The sequence below is a fragment of the Heterodontus francisci genome, chromosome 34 (genome assembly GCF_036365525.1).
Source record: "Heterodontus francisci isolate sHetFra1 chromosome 34, sHetFra1.hap1, whole genome shotgun sequence".
Classification (NCBI taxonomy): Eukaryota; Metazoa; Chordata; class Chondrichthyes; order Heterodontiformes; family Heterodontidae; genus Heterodontus; species Heterodontus francisci.
In genome coordinates this window covers 37,686,156-37,703,168 of record NC_090404.1, presented here as the reverse complement: position 1 = coordinate 37,703,168, position 17,013 = coordinate 37,686,156, and the positions used below count along the sequence as shown (strand labels likewise).

Sequence of the window (17,013 nt, the reverse complement as noted above, 5' to 3'; positions counted from 1 at the left end):
TGTACCAGACTGAATTTTGGGATGGCCAGACTGACGTATGAGAGATTGAATTGGTTAGGATTATATTCGCTGGAGTTCAGAAAGCTGAAGGGGTGGCGGTGGGGGTGGGGTGGTGGGGTGGTGGGGTGGGGGCGGGTTGTGTGTGTGTGGGGGCGGGGAGGGGATCTCATAGAAACCTATAAATTTCTAACAGGCCTTGACATGGTAGATGCAGGAAGGATGTTCCCGATGGTGGGGGAGTCCAGAACCAGTGGTCATAGACTAAGGATACGGGGTAAACCATTGGTCAGTGACACTCAGTTTCGGTTCACTCATCTCCTGACCTCATTACAGCCTTGGTTCAAACATGGACAAAAGAACTGAACTCAAGAGGTGAGGTGAGAGTGACTGCCCTTGACATCAAGGCAGCAATTGACCGAGTATGGCATCAAGGAGCCCTAGCAAAACTGAGGTCAACGGAAATCAGGGGGAAGCCCTCCGCTGGCTGGAGTCATACCTGGTGCAAAGGAAGATGGTTGTGGTTGTTGGAGGTCAATCATCTGAGCTCCAGGACATCACTGCAGGAGTTCCTCAGGGTAGTGTCCTAGACCCAACCATCTTCAACTGCTTTATCAATGGCCTTCCGTCAATCGTAAGGTCAGAAGTGGGGATGTTGGCGGATGATTGCATAATGTTCAGCACCATTCGTGACTCCTCAGATACTGAAGCAGTCTGTGTAGAAACGCAGCAAGACCTGGATAATATCCAGGCTTGGGCTGATAAGTGGCAAGTAACATTCGCGCCACACAAGTGCCAGACAATGTCCATCTCCAACAAGAGAGAATCTAACCATCTCCCCTTGACAGTCAACAGCATTACCATCGCAGAATCCCCCACTATCAACATCCTAGGGGTTACCATTGACCAGAAACTGAACTGGAGTAGCCATATAAATACCATGGCTACAAGAGCAGGTCAGAGGCTAGGAATCCTGAGGCGAGTAACTCAGTTTCTGACTCCCATAAGCCTGCCCACCATCTACAAGGCATAAGTCAGGAGTGTGATGGAATACTCTCCACTTGCCTGAATGGGTGCAGCTCCAACAACACTCAAGAAGCTCGACACCATCCAGGACAAAGCAGCCCACTTTATTGGCACCCCATCTACAAACAATCACTCCCTCCACCACCGACGCACAGTGGCAGCAGTGTGTACCACCTACAAGATGCTCTGCAGCAATGCAGCAAGGCTCCTTAGACAGCACCTTCCAAACCCGCGACGTCTACCAACTAGAAGGACAAGGGCAGCAAATACATGGGAACACCACCACCTGCAAGTTCCCCTCCAAGTCACACACCATCCTGACTTGGAACTATATCGCTGCTCCTTCACTGTCGCGAGGTCAAAATCCTTGAACTCCCTTCCTCACAGCACTGTGGGTATACCGACACCAAATGAACTGCAGCAGTTCAGGAAGGCAGCTCACCACCACCTTCTCAAGGGCAATTAGGGATGGGCAATAAATGCTGGCCTGGCCAGCGTCACCCACATCCCATGAATGAATTATAAAAAATTCAGGACTGAGATGAAGAGACGTTTCTTCACCCAGAAAGTGGTGAACCTGTGGAATTCGCTCCCACAGAAGGCAGTTGAGGTCAAAACATTGTATGTTTTCAAGCTCTTGGGCTCAAAGGGATCGATGGATATGGGGGAAAAGCGGAAACAGATTAGTGAGTTGGATGATCAGCCATGATCAGAATGAATGGCGGACCAGGCTCGAAGGGCCGAATGGCCTACTCCTGCTCCTATCTTCTATTCTTCTATTTTAAAAGGCAGATGGTTGTGTTGTTGGGCGTCAATCATCTCAGCTCCTGGACATAATTGCAGGAGTTCCTCAGATCTTGTCCTGGATCCAATCAACTTCAGATGCTTCATCAATGACCGTCCCTCCATCACAAGGTCAGACGTGGGGATGCTCGCTGATGATTGCACTATGGTTGGTACCATTCTCGACTCCTCAGACACTGAAGCAGTCCATATGCATATGCAGCAAGGCCAGGACTACAGTCAAGCTTGGACTGATAAACGGCAAGTTACAGTCACACCTCACAATTGCTGGACAATTTCATCCCCAACAAGAGAAATTCTAAACATCTCCCCTTGAAGTTCAACGGCATTATCATTGCTGAATCCTCCACCATCAACATCCTGGGGATTTGCCTTGCCCATCCCTAATTTCCCTTGAGTCGGTGGTGGTGAGCTGCCTTCTTGAACCGCTGCAGTCCATGTGGTGTCGGTGTATGGACAGTGCTGTTAGGGAGGGAGTTCCAGGATTTTGATCCAATATCAGTAAAGGAACGGTGATATATTTCCAAGTCAGGATGGTGTGGGGCTTGGAGGGGAACTAGCAGATAGTGATATCCCCACTCATCTGCTGTCCTTGCCCTTCCAGGTGGCAGAGGTCACGCGTTTGCAAAGCGCTGTCGAATTGCAAAGTGCTGTTGAAGGAGTTGTGGTGAGTTGCTGCAGTGTATCTTGTAGATGATACACACTGCTGCCATTGTGCTTTGGTGGCAAAGGGAGTGAATGTTTATGGTGGTGGATGGGCTGCCAATCAAGTGGGCTGCTTTGTCCCGGATGGAGTTGAGCTTCCTGAGGGCAGCTCCAATATCATTCAAGTAAGTGGAGAGTATTCCATCGCACTCCTGACTTGTGTCTTGTAGATGGCGGACAGGCTTTGGGGTGTCAGGTGTTGGGTTAATCGCTGCAGAATTCCCAGCCTCGGACCCGCTGTTGTAGACACAGTATGTATGTGGCTGGTTCAGTTCTGTTTCTGGTCAATGGCATCCCCCAAAATTGTTGATAGTCGGGGTTTCAGCGATCATAATTCCATTGAACTGGGGTTCCATTCCCAATGCGGTCATAATTTGTGTTATATTGGTGACCAATGGTGCACCACAGGGATCGGTGCTGGGACCCTTGCTGTTTCTTATATCAGCAGAAAAGCTGCTCAGGTGGAAAGTCCAAAATAAAAGCATCACATGTTAGAAAGATTCAGCAGATCAGGCAGCTTTTGTCGAGAAATCCTCTTCACTAAAAAAGATCTTTCTCAAACAATTGTGTTAGACTATCGCAGCTGCTTCAGTGGGACTGTGAATGGATAATGGTGAATACTCTGTGTTGTGGTCACAGCTACTCCAAATCCAGACAGAGCTTGCTTTGTGTCTTAAACCGGCTGCTGCACCAACTAATGGAATGCAGCAAATAACCAATCCTTACTTCTTGAAAATGAATTTCTTCTTGATGGAGAAAAAAAACTACTGTCTCCTTTTACAGCATTTCACTTACACATGCCTGTGCTTCACGTTCCAACATTCAAACCCGCCCCTTCTCTCAGATTATTCCTTCCACTATTAACACTGACTTGTTTCCATTTCAGTTCACTGTGGCTTAGCAGACTGTAACATTCACTTTCACGGTCTTAAAGCCGTTAACATTGCTCAGTTACCACCGCTGTTTCGAGGCTGCACACGTTCCATTCACACCAATGTTCATTTGGACCTTGAACTGAGTCTATCCAATTAATGGAGAAAGAAACTGGAACACACTACCTGAAGGGGTGGTAGTGGCAGGAACACTCACAACATTTAATAAATATTTAGATGAGCACTTGAAACGCCATAGCATACAAGGCTGCGGGCCAAGTGGTCGAAATGGGATTAGAATAGATGGGTGCTTGATAGCTGGCACAGATACGATGGGCCGAAGGGCCGATTCCTGTGCTGTGCAGCTGTATATCTCTAAAGTTGATGAGGGTAGCGGTAATGTGAGTGATGTTGTGGAGATGGACTTTAAAAAGCATTTGGTGAAATACCACATAATCAACTTGTTAGAAAAATTAAAGTGATGGAATTAAAGGACCAGTGACAGCACGGATACATAATTTTCTGAGGTACATAAAACAGAGAATAGCGAGAAGAGAAGAGGACTGATTTCCAGGGTGATGGGGAAAAGCTGGATTGTGGGATTAAACTGACTGATCTTTCAAAGAGCTGGTGCTGACTCGGTGGATCGAGAGGATTCCTTCTGTGTTGTAAACTACACTGATTCCATCATGGGAATTTTAACATACACTGGGAGATGCAACTCAACACAAGGCTCAAAGGCAATGATTCCCCAGAATATGTCTCATTTAAGCAATTGTCTAATGCATTGTACCAATGATTTAATTAGAAGAGCCAGCAGCAGCTGAGCTGTGATGGCCGAGTGGTTAAGGCGTTGGACTCGAAATCCAATGGGGAATTTTCCTGCACAGGTTCAAACCCTGCTCACAGCGGCTTTGTGTCATTTTTCTTGAGTTGACTGCTCACTTTGCTGGTTGGAAATGTTCAAATGTCTCAGTATCAATCAGAGATCGTGGATTTGTCATAAACTGAACAAAAGGCAAAAAATGTGTGAGAAATAAACAAACAAATCAGCCTGTTGAAGGTGAAGAAATGGGAAAAGCAGCTAATATTGAAAGGCGTGGGTGAGCTTCACTGGTGTTCGAGTGGTGTGGGCTCAATGCATTCACTCTCGCGTTCTGGGTTTGATTCCTGGTCAGAAAGTAATCAGTCTTTTTTACTGTTATGACAACTCTCACAAACGTGACTGAAATTAAAAAGAAACAGCAAATGGTTCGCAACTCGGCGGTCATAGAGTTATACAGCAGAAAAACAGGCCCTTCGGCCAATCGTGTCTGTGCCGGTCATAAAGAACCTAACTATTCTAATCCCATTTTTCAGCACTTGGCCTGCAGCCTTGTATTCTCTGCCGTTTCAAGTGCTCATCGAAATACTTGGTAAATGTTGTGAGGGTTCCTGCCTCCACCAACCCTTTTCAGGCAGTGTGGTCCAAATTCCAAACACCCTCTGAGTGAACTTCTTCCCTCAAATCCACTCTAAACTTCCTGCCCCCTACCTTAAATCTATGCCCCCTGGTTATTGACACCTCCGCTAAGGAAAAGGTTTCTTCCTATCGAACCTATCAATGCCCCTCTAATTTTCTATACCTCAATCGTGTCCCCCCTCAGCCTTCTCTACTCTAAGGAAAATAACCCGAGCCATTTCAGTCTCTCTTCATAACTGAAATGCTCCAGGTCAGGCAACATCATTGTGAATCGCCTTTGCATCCTCTCCAGGGCAATCACATCCCTCCTATAAGGTGCTGCCCAGAGTACTGTGCACAGTACTCCAGCTGTGGCCTAACTAGCATTTTATACAGCTCCATCATAACCTCCCTGCTCTTAAATTCTGTGCCTCGGCTAATAAAGGCAATTATCCCATATGCCTGCCTAACCACCTCATCTGCCAGTGCTGCTGCTTTCAGTGGTCTATAGACAAGTACACCAAGGTCCCCCAGACCTTCTGTACTTCCTAGGGTCCTACCATCCATTGTATATTCCCTTGCCTTGTTAGTCCTCCAAAATGCATCACCTCACACTTATCAGGATTAAATTCCATTTGCCACTGCTCCACCCATCTTACCAGCCCCTCTATATCGTCCTGTAATCTAAGGCTTTCCTCCTCACTATTTACGACAACACCAATTTTCGTGTCATCTGCGAATTTACTGATCATACCTCCTATATTCATGTCTAAATCATTAATGTACACTACAAACAGCAAGGGTCCCAGCAGTGATCCCTGCGCTACACCACTGGTCACAGGCTTCCACTCACACAAACAACCCACGACGACCACCCTCTGCCTCCTGCCACTAAGTCAATTTTTGATCCACTTTGCCAAAGTTCCCTGGATCCCATGGGCCCTTACCTTCTTAACCAATCTCCCATGCGGGACTTTATCAAAAGACTTACTAAAGTCTATTTGACTACATCAACTGGTTTACCCTCATCTACACATCTAGCCACCACCTCAAAGAATTCAATCAAGTTAGTTAGACACGATCCCTCCCTGACAAAGACATGTTAACTGTCCCTAATTAATCCCTGCCTCTCCAAGTGGAGATTAATCCTGTCCCTCAGAATTTCTTCCAATAGTTGCCCAACCACTGATGTTAGACTGTCATTACCTGGTTTATCCCTGGAACCCGTCTTGAAGAAAGTTACCATATTCGCTGTCCTCCAATCCTCTGGTACGTCTCCTGTGGCCAGATAGGATCTGAAAATTTGTGTCAAAGCCCCTCTGATCACCTCCCTTGCCTCACATCATAGCCTGGGATACATCGCACCTGGGCCTGGGGATTTATCAAATTTTAAGCACGCTAAAACAGGTAATGATTCCTCCCTTTCAATGTTAATGTGTTCAAGTACATCACAATCTCCCTCCCTGATATCTACACCCACATCGTCCTTCTCCATAGTGAACACAGATGAAAAGTAATCTTTTAAAACCTCACCTATAACCTCCAGCTCCACACACAGATTGCCACTTTGGCCCCTAATGGACCCCTGTTTCGCCTGTAGATTCTATACCCTGGAATATTGAGTTGCCAGTTCTGCCCCTCCCTCAATCATGTCTCTGTGATATCAATAATATCATAATCCAATGTGATAATCTTCACCCTCAATTCATCTGCCTTACTGGTAAGATTCCTTTCATTAAAATAGATGCAATCCAGTCTTGCATTTTTCACTTGTGCCTTGACAATATTTGCTCTGCATTCCACAGTGACTCAGTTTTTCTTTTATATTTGGCTGTGCATCACCCCCTACTGTACCTCCACTTTGTTTCCCATTCCCCTGCCAAATTATGTTAGCACCCTGCGACCCCACTCACCCCGCCCCCGCACCCACCACCCCACCCCAGCCCCGCACCCCCAACAGCACTACCAAACCTCTCAGCAAGATTGTGGTCCCGTTCCAGTTCAGGTGCAACCCACGCAACCTGCACGCCAGAAACAGACCCAGTGATCCCTCCTGCACCATCTCCTCAGCCACGCATTCATCTGCTCTATCCTCCTATTCCTATACTCACTCGCATGTGGCACCAGGAGTAATCCAGAGAATACACCGTTTGAGATACTGCTTTCAATCTTCTACCTGGCTCCCTTAATTCCTGTTGCAGTGCCTCATCCCTCTTTCTGCCTATGTCGGTGTGTACCACGACCTCTGAATGTTCACCCTCCCCCTTCAGAATGTCCTGCAGCTGCTCCATGACATACTTGACCAGAGCACCAGGGAGGCAACATACCATCCTGGAGACCGTTTCCCACCACAGAAACGCCTATCTGTACACCTCACGATAGAATCCCCTATCACTATAGCTCTTCCACTCTTTTTCCTGCCCTGCTGTGCAGCTGAGCCACCTGCAGCATCTGTGGAGAGAGCGAAACACAATTAAAGGTCCAGGTCGGTGACTGTGCAGCAGAGCTGAAGAAGTCAGAGATGTAACTGGTCGCTAACAGTTATAGAGACAGAGCTTGGGATGGAAAGGGGAACATGTTAGAACACAGAGTGATGAACTGATGAAAGTGAGGAAGAGGCCAGGAAAGTATGGGTGGCAGGCAATGGGGCAGATATTTCTGCCTGCTGCTCAACCTGCACAAATATCATTCCTGATCAACAAATCACAACTGCTCTGTCAACGAATCATGCTGGACCGAATGGCCTCCTTCTGTACTGTACCTTTCTGCTATTGTATGTTCATTAACAGCACTGCTGCTGCCTTCACAGTCATTCTACCAACTTACAACCCATTCGAGCCAAATACACATTGAAAACCAGTGAGAAATTATGCAGCGTTTGAAATATAAGCAAGTGGTAAAAGATTGGAAGGAGAGTGTGACTGGGGATAATTGCTAATGGGAACAACTCTTACACATTCCAGTATTCAGTATCTGGAAGAAGCAGGAAGATGAGATCACAGTGCTTATTTATCCCATTATCTGCAACACCCATTGTTTCCCAATGTCCTCCATCTTTCATTCCCATTCCTGGCTTTCCAGGGAAATCTGGGTTTCATGAATTCGATGTGTTCACATCAGGCATCTAACTCACCTGGGAGCTGGAGGAACAGAGAGAGCTGGAGAAAAAGCAATGATAGAAGAAGGAGATCCCACATGAAACTGGCAGAATTTGATGTGTGTCAGTTGTTTCTATTGATGTCTGATGGCAGTGTGCTGCTTTGTACATTGATGAGGTTGGTTCATCTTGGAAATTGAAAATTGTACATCTGCAGCTTTGTGGACATGTCAACACATTCGGTGCTGTCATTGCCTGAACAAGGCTTTTGTGTTTCAGGTAAACATTTGATTGTTTTAATGAGAAACTAAACTGTGATGAAAGTGGCCTGAAGTGAAGAAATAGCAAATATCGCATGGAGCAGCTAACTTGTAGTGAATTCTGGTAGATTCCCTGGTGGTCTTGTGGTTGGAATTCAATGCTTTCTACATCGCAGACATGGTTATATTCCCAGTCAAGGAATGAAACACGGTCAGGAAATGAATTTTTCTTGCTGCTGTATGAACTGACACAAAAAATGCATTCCTTGCTGAATAAAAACGTAATAAAGCTCATTAGGAATAATATTTGTTCTTCTGTTCTCTTTGTTCTTTTGTTCTCTTTTGCACCACCTCACTTTATTTGCTTAAAATGTATTACATTGCTAACCTTTGCCCGTTCTGGTGAAATGTCGCTGACCTTTCACATTCACTCTGCCACGCTCTCCATGCATGCGGCCAGACTTGCTGAATATTTCCAGCACGTTTTGTTTTTATTTCAGATTTCCAGCATCTGCAGTATTTTGCTTTTATATTGGAGTTGTTACGACAGGCGTACTTCTTTTAGTCTTCATGAATTTTAACAAGTTCCAACATGGAAGACTGGCAGATATGAAGCAATGTCACTGAGCAGCACGAACAGAAATCGGTATTACATTCGATTAAAATCACAATTATCTATCACTGTGCAGTGTGAGGGCACTTCATGATGAAACGATCACTGCTTCAGAAAATTCTTGAAGAGAGCATGGTGCAGAAGGCCATTCAAGAGGTGCGAGCAAAAAGGCAAGTGGTAGTTATCGGGGATTCTATAATGAGGGGGATAGATAGTATCCTTTGCAATCCTGATCAGGAGTCCCGCATGGTGTGTTGCCTGCCCGGTGCCAGGTTGCTGGACATCTCTGACCGGCTTGAAAGGATATTGGAGCGGGAGGGGGAGGATCCAGTTGTTGTGGTCCACGTTGGGACTAACAACATAGGCAAGGCTAGGATGGAGGACCTGTTTGGGGATTATAAAGCACTGGGAACGAAATTAAGGAACAAGTCCTCATAATCTCCAGATTACTGCCCGAGCCACGTGCAAATGCCTGTAAAAATGGTACGGCAATTATCATGGGGGATTTTAATCTACATGTAGATTGGTCGAACCAGCTCAGTCAGGGTAGCCTTGAGGAGGAGTTCATTAAGTGTATCCGTGATAGTTTTCTTGAACAGTATGTAAGGGAACCGAAGAGGGAGCAAGCTATCCTAGATCTAGTCCTGTGTAATGAGACAGGAATAATTAATGACCTCATAGTTAGGGATCCTCTTGGAAGGAGTGATCACAGTGTGGTTGAATTTAGAATACAGATGGAGAGTGTGAAGATAAAATCCAATACCAGGGTCCTGCGCTTGAACAAGGGGGACTACAATAGAATGAGGGAGGACTTGGCTAAAGTAGACTGGAAACAAAGATTTTATGGTAGGACAGTTGACGAGCAGTGGAGGACTTTCAAAGCAATTTTTCAAAGTGCTCAGCAAAAGCATATTCCAGTGAAAAGGAAGGACTGGAAGAAAAGGGGTAATCTGCCATGGGTGTCTAAGGAAATAAGGGAGGCTATCAAATTGAAAGAGAAGGCATACAAAGTGGCCAAAAACAGCATGAAACTAGAAGATTGGGAAAACTTTAAAGGTCAACAGAAAGCCACAAAAATAGCTATAAAGAAAAGTAAGATAGAACATGAGAAAAAACTAGCACAGAATATAAAGACAGATAGCAAAAGTTTCTACAAATATATAAAACGAAAAAGAGTGGCTAAAGTAAACGTTGTTCCTTTAGAGGATGAGAAGGGGAATTTAGTTATGGGATATGATGAAATGGCCGAGGCATTGAACAGGTATTTTGCATCAGTCTTCACAGTGGAGGACATTAATAACATGCCAGCAATTGACAAAGAGACGAACGAAGGTGAGGACCTGGAAACAATCATTATTACGGAAGAGGTAGCGTTGCGCAAGCGAATGGAGCTGAGGAATGATAAGTCTCCTGGCCCTGATGGAATGCATCCCAGGGTACTAAAAGAGATGGCGGGAGAAAGAGCAGATGCACTGGCGGTAATTTTCCAAAATTCACTGGACTCTGGGGTAGTCCCAGCAGATTGGAAAACAGCAGATGTGATGCCACTGTTTAAAAAGGGAGGTAGACAAAAGATGGGGAATTATAGACCGGTTAGCTTAACCTCTGTAGTGGGGAAGATGCTTGAGTCTATTATCAAGGAAGAAATAGCAGGGCATTTCGATAGAAATTGTCCCATTGGGCAGACGCAGCATGGGTTCATGAAGGGCAGGTCATGCTTGACAAATCTTTTGGAATTCGATGATGACATTAGGAGCAAGGTGGACAATGGGGACCCAGTGGATGTGGTGTACCTAGATTTCCAAAAGGCCTTCGACAAGGTGCCGCACAAGAGGCTGCTGCATAAGATAAGGATGCATGGCGTTAGGGGTAAAGTATTAGCATGGATAGAGGATTGGTTGACGAACAGGAAGCAGAGAGTGGGGATAAAAGAGTGCTATTTTGGTTGGCAATCAGTCACTAGTGGTGTGCCTCAGGGATCAGTGTTGGGACCGCAATTATTTACAATTTATATAGAAGATTTGGAGTTGGGGACCACGTGTAGGTTGTCAAAGTTTGCAGACGACACTAAGATGAGTGGCAGAGCAAAGTGTGCAGATGACTGTGAAACTTTGCAGAGGAACATAGATACATTGAGTGAGTGGGCAAAGGTCCGGCAGATGGAATACAATGTTAATAAATGTGAAGTCATTCATTTCGGTAGGAGTAACAGTAAAAAGGATTATTACTTGAATGGTAAAAAGTTGCAGCATGCTGCTATGCAGAGGGACCTGGGTGTCCTTGTGCATGAATCGCAGAAGGTTGGTCTGTAGGTACAGCAAGTAATTAGGAAGGCAAATGGAATTTTGTCCTTCATTGCTAAAGGGATTGAGTTTAAAAGCAGAGAGGTTATGTTGCAGCTGTATAAGGTACTGGTGAGGCCGCACCTGGAGTACTGTGTGGAGTTTTGGTCTCCTTACTTGAGAAAGGATATACTAGCACTGGAGAGGGTGCAGAGGAGGTTCACTAGGTTGATTCTGGAGTTGAGGGGGTTGCCTTATGAGGAGAGACTGAGTAGATTGGGATTATATTCATTGGAATTCAGAAGAATGAGGGGGGAATCTTATAGAAACATATAAAATTATGAAGGGAATAGATAAGATACAAGAAGAAGTTCCAGAGATGTAGAGGAAAGGATAGTGAAGATGATTCTCGACAGGAGCGAGAGTAACAGGGTAGTTGTTATGGGGGACCTTAAATTTCCAAATATTGACTGGAAATACTATAGTTCGAGTACTTTAGATGGGTCAGTTATTGTCCAGTGTGTGCAGGAGGGTTTTCTGACACAGTATGTAGACAGGCCAACCAGGGGCGATGCCACATTGGATTTGGTACTGGGTAATGAACCCGGCCAGGTGTGAGATTTAGATGTAGGTGAGCACTTTGGTGATAGTGATCACAATTCGGTTAGGTTTACCTTAGCGATGGGCAGGGTCAGGTATATACCGCAGGGCAAGAATTATAGCTGGGGGAAAGGAAATTATGATGCGATTAGGCAAGATTTAGGATGCATAGGATGGGGAAGGAAACTGCAGGGATGGGAACAATCGAAATGTGGAGCTTATTCAAGGAGCAGCTACTGCGTGTCCTTGATAAGTATGTACCTGTCAGGCAGGGAGGAAGTTGTCGAGCGAGGGAACCATGGTTTACTAAAGAAGTTGAAGCGCTTGTCAAGAGGAAGAAGAAGGCTTATGTTAGGATGAGACATGAAGGCTCAGTTAGGGCGCTTGAGAGTTACAAGCTAGCCAGGAAGGATCTAAAGGGAGAGCTAAGAAGAGCAAGCAGAGGACACGAGAAGTCATTGGCGGATAGGATCAGGGAAAACCCTAAGGCTTTCTATAGGTATATCAGGAATAAAAGAATGACTAGAGTTAGATTAGGGCCAATCAAGGATAGTAGTGGGAAGTTGTGTGTGGAATCAGAGGAGATAGGGTAAGTGTTAAATGAATATTTTTCGTCAGTATTTACAGTAGAGAAAGAAAATGTTGTCGAGGAGAATACTGAGATTCAGACTACTAGGCTAGATGGGATTGAGGTTCACAAGGAGGAGGTGTTAGCAATTTTGGAAAGTGTGAAAATAGATAAGTCCCCTGGGCCAGATGGGATTTATCCTAGGATTCTCTGGGAAGCTAGGGAGGAGATTGTAGAGCCTTTGTCCTTGATCTTTATGTCATAATTGTCGACGAGAATAGTGCCGGAAGACTGGAGGATAGCAAATGTTGTCCCCTTGTTCAAGAAGGGGAGCAGAGACAGCCCTGGTAATTATAGACCTGTGAGCCTTACTTCGGTTGTGGGTAAAATTTTGGAAAAGGTTATAAGAGACAGGATTTATAATCATCTTGAAAAGAATAAGTTCATTAGCGATAGTCAGCACGGTTTTGTGAAGGGCAGGTCGTGCCTCACAAACCTTATTGAGCTTTTCGAGAAGGTGACCAAACAGGTGGATGAGGGTAAAGCAGTGGATGTGGTGTATATGGATTTCAGTAAGGCGTTTGATAAGGTTCCCCACGGTAGGCTATTGCAGAAAATACGCAAGTATGGGGTTGAAGGTGATTTAGAGCTTTGGATCAGAAATTGGCTAGCTGAAAGAAGACAGAGGGTGGTGCTTGATGGCAAATGTTCATCCTGGAGTTTAGTTACTAGTGGTGTACCGCAAGAATCTGTTTTGGGGCCACTGCTGTTTGTCATTTTTATAAATGACCTGGCAGAGGGTGTAGAAGGGTGGGTTAGTAAATTTGCGGATGACACTAAGGTCGGTGGAGTTGTGGATAGTGCCGAAGGATGTTGTAGGGTATAGAGGGACATAGATAGGCTGCAGAGCTGGGCTGAGAGATGGCAAATGGAGTTTAATGCGGGAAAGTGTGAGGTGATTCACTTTGGAAGGAGTAACAGGAATGCAGAGTACTGGGCTAATGGGAAGATTCTTGGTAGTGTAGATGAACAGAGAGATCTTGGTGTCCAGGTACATAAATCCCTGAAGGTTGCTACCCAGGTTAATAGGGCTGTTAAGAAGGCATATGGTGTGTTAGCTTTTATTAGTGGGGGGATCGAGTTTCGGAGCCACGAGGTCATGCTGCAGCTTGACAAAACTCTGGTGAGACCTCACCTGGAGTATTGCGTGCAGTTCTGGTCACCGCATTATAGGAAGGATGTGGAAGCTTTGGAAAGGGTGCAGAGGAGATTTACTAGGATGTTGCCTGGTATGGAGGGAAGGTCTGACGAGGAAAGGCTGAGGGACTTGAGGTTGTTTTCGTTGGAGAGAAGGAGTAGGAGAGGTGACTTAATAGAGACATATAAGATAATAAGTGGGTTAGTTAGGGTGGATAGTGAGAGTCTTTTTCCTCAGATGGTGATGCCAAACACGAGGGGACATAGCTTTAAGTTGAAGGGTGATAGATATAGGACAGATGTTAGAGGTAGTTTCTTTACTCAGAGAGTAGTAGGGGCGTGGAACGCCCTCCCTGCAACACGCCAACTTTAAGGGCATTTAAGTGGTCATTGGAATGACATATGGATGAAAATGAAATAGTGTAGGTCAGATGGTTTCACAGGTCGGCGCAACATCAAGGGCCGAAGGGCCTGCACTGCGCTGTAATGTTCTAAAAAAAAAAGAGAGGATGTTTCCACTGGTAGGTGAAGTTAGGACAAGAGGGCATAGCCTCAAGATTAGAGGGAGCAGATTTAGGACTGAATTAAGAAGGAACTTCGTCACCCAGAGGGTTGTTAATCTGTGGAATTCCTTGCCCAGTGAAGTAGTAGACACTTCTTCAGTAAACGTTTTTAAAGCTAAGGTAGATATCTTTTTGAACAATAAAGGAATTAAGGGATACGGTGAGAGCGCGGGTAAGTGGATCTGAGTCCACGAAAAGATCAGCCATGATCTTATTGAATGGTTGGAGCAGGCTCAAGGGGCCGGACGGCCTCCTCCTGCTCCTACTTCTTATGACCTTATGAGCATTCCCTCTTGCATGTTTAACTCTGCTAACATTCACCATTATATTTTGAGATGAAGCTGCACCATGAAACATTCCGATGTCTTGAAAATGTGCAACCTCCCCATGTAGAAATTGACCCCACACTCCCCATGTGATAGGTAAGGATACTCACCACTGAACTAAAAAGGAAGGAACACAACTCACAGTCACGTATCCGCGACAGAAGCATCAAACCAAGAATTGCACTGTTAGCAGACCTGGGTTCATCCACCAGCCCCAGAGGGAGGATTTTTATTCCAGACAGACACCGAGGAGAGGGAAACAAAGAGAAAAAGATAGAAAAGGAGAAAGAGAACGGCAGAGTGTGGAGTAGATGCTCAAAGGAACAGATTCACTCCACAATTCCATATTTTACTTCACTGAGACTGACAGACAGAAAGTAAGAAAAGAAGAAAGACTTACATTTAAACAGCGCCTTGCACATCCCCAGGATCTCACCAAGCGCTTCACAGTCAAGGAACTACTTTTAAAGTGTGGTCACTGCAGTCATCTAATGACAGAGTGAGAGTTGGACCAAAATGCTGATCCATCAGATGTCAAAATATGATCTTAAGAATTGCATCTCAATATAGAATCTTTCTTTCCAGGTCTATAAAAATCTTGCTGTTTGTTTGATTCCTGTTCAGCAAATGTAATCCTGAAGCTGAGTGACTAAATTTCGCCTCTAATACCTGATGAAATAGAGACAAAGCTTCGCAAATTCCATCAGTTCACCTTCCAGCCTTCTCTATTTTCGAGGTTTTCCTGTTGGTTTTCACCTCTCCGTTCTGGTAAAAGTTGACAGTGAACGTTTATTTTCCTGTTCCCTGTGAGAGCTGGCAGCGGTGGAAACAATTCCTAATGTCTGAGGGATTTCACTTTGTTTTTTTAAATTTATTAATTCATTCTCTCGATGTATTCATTACCTAACCACTCGACTATAACTACTCGGTCTATATCTGTTTAAATGTTGCTCAGTTAAAATTTAAATCATCCTCTGCTTTTTAATACACCGGCAGTTAGTCGCTGAACAGTCTCCACTCAAGAAAATGCAGAAAGAGACAATCTGGTCTTGCATTATTTTTACCCTGCTACTTTCCACTGCAACATTTTAAAATGATGCGACACAACTAAAATAAATCAAGTTTGTGAAGGTAAAAATCCAGTCACCTCCTCGGGGAATTGAACCACATTGACACACATAGAGCGAAACACACAGATATGTACACCAAGAGTGAGGGAGGCCGAAAGAGAGACAGGCAGCCGGAAAGAAAGAGTATCCCCAATTTGGCAGATTTTTGTTCCATTTCTAAAGGTAAATTTTGAAATGCAAATGAGAAAATCCTGGAGGGATTGAAAGGTGCAGGATTTTATTACCTGTAACTGATGATTGGTTGCAGGGACCTGGTTAAACTTTGAAATAATCAGAAAGGCAGGCAGCAGGACACGAGCACTCACACAGAATTCACAACAGATTGTTAAGTTTATCATCTTAACCACTCGGCTACAACTGCATGCAATAAAGTATTATACCTGGTAAATGGAGTTCGGTCATAAAAGCAACAGCAAAGTTAAAAATAAACTCGCCCAATTTGGGATTAAACTGAGCACAAAAGCAAAAATACTGTTGTTGCTGGAAATCTGAAATAAAAGCAGAAACTGCTGGAAATACTCAGCAGATTCGCCAGCATCTGTGGAGTGAGAAACAGAGTTAATGTTTCAGGTCAGTGGTCTTTCAGCAGATCTCGATGTCACCTCTTCTTCTGCCAATCTTCCTCAATCTGTACTCTCTGGTTTTTCAATCCTTCAGCCATTAGAAACAGTTCCTCTTTAATTCTTCTATCTAAACCCTTCATATAAACAATTTTATCAATTCTCCTCTCTCCTTCTCTGCTCGAAGATGAACAACCCCAGCTTCTCCAGTCTATCCACGGATCTGGAATCTCACATCCCTGAATTATATTTTCCTGATGATTGATGACGTCAAAAGCCAAAACATTTGATGTTTTCAACACGGCTGCTGAAATAGCCAGAATGTCATGAGCTTGGAATCATTTTTAGATGATTTAAAGATGACTTCGAAAAAAATCACCTCGTGCTAATTTAAAATAACAGTTTAACATTCTGGTTATGCTCCCCAGGTTGATTGCAGTGCAGTATTTCTATTACGTTAGAGTTATCAACTGTCTTGTATTTGGGAACGGTCCCCAGTTCAAAACCACATTGAAACCTTATCAAAACACATTCCATGCAATACTAGGAAAGGTTGAGTGATACACATTCGTCAATACATGTTATCAAATTGCATTATGTCACAGACCTGTTACGTTTGCTTTTCCTCTGTACAGTTCTGTACACTCAAGCTGTCCACAGCGTCTTTCACTCACTTTCGTTTCCACCACTGACAGTGCAGAAAGTCATCCTCAAAGTGGAACATTACTGTTGATTTCTGTTCAAATTTGTGGGAGATTATGAAAGGATTATTCTGTGTTGCCTCGGTTAATAACAGCAAGTCTAAGCTGCATGTCACACATGGAAACAAATACATCAATTATTCACTCTTTCCCAGCTCCACAGTGAGTGAGACCGGGACCAGCAGCAATATTCCACCCCAACACTCTCCAATCACCCCCTGCCAACACAAAACAACAAACCAATCAGAGGGTTTACTGTACATCCGTGGGA

General features: G+C 44.6%; 1 protein-coding gene and 1 non-coding gene across 2 annotated transcripts in view; both read left to right on the top strand.

The window, feature by feature from the left end:
• The window catches only part of LOC137348833 (zinc finger protein 850-like), a gene marked incomplete at its 5' end in the record, with an annotated part of 277,096 nt that overhangs the window by 121,262 nt on the left and 138,821 nt on the right, over positions 1-17,013 (top strand). The gene's annotated exons all lie outside the window — the stretch shown is intronic.
• On the top strand, positions 4,232-4,315 carry trnas-cga (transfer RNA serine (anticodon CGA)). The gene has a single exon. It is a non-coding gene; the product is annotated as a tRNA-Ser (tRNA).